The sequence below is a fragment of the Plasmopara halstedii genome (genome assembly GCF_900000015.1).
Source record: "Plasmopara halstedii genome assembly, contig: Scaffold_2386, whole genome shotgun sequence".
Taxonomy (NCBI): domain Eukaryota; phylum Oomycota; class Peronosporomycetes; order Peronosporales; family Peronosporaceae; genus Plasmopara; species Plasmopara halstedii.
Window position 1 is genome coordinate 1861771 of NW_020189293.1, and position 427 is coordinate 1862197.

Here is a 427-nt window from a genome sequence, read left to right on the forward strand (position 1 = left end):
CCAATTAAGAAACTTTGCCGTCAATACTGGCGGCATTTTGGCTGCAGGTGGTGGCGATATGGATATGCGGTTTCCCACTACAGGGCGACGTGTCATTCGACGCCCCGATTCAGCACTTGGACCACAATTCTCCTCAGCTGGCGACGATCCCGTTGCTCCACGGCTGATTGTCGAGGTGGAATTTTGGAACCGAAGCGTTCCAAAGGCCCAAACGTATTGCTGACATTACTTTGAACTGATTACACAGCTTAACGCTGTGCTACTTTTTGAGTTTTTTGGCCGCCGTGTGAATGGAACGTTTGCCTGCATTGCCATTCTTTATCGACGGGCAGGAAACCGAGTGGTGGTTGCGGATCACGTGAGTTTTGAAAGTGCTCCGCTTGATACTCGTACACTGAATGAGCTCGATCCCTTCCGTCAGCGTCGA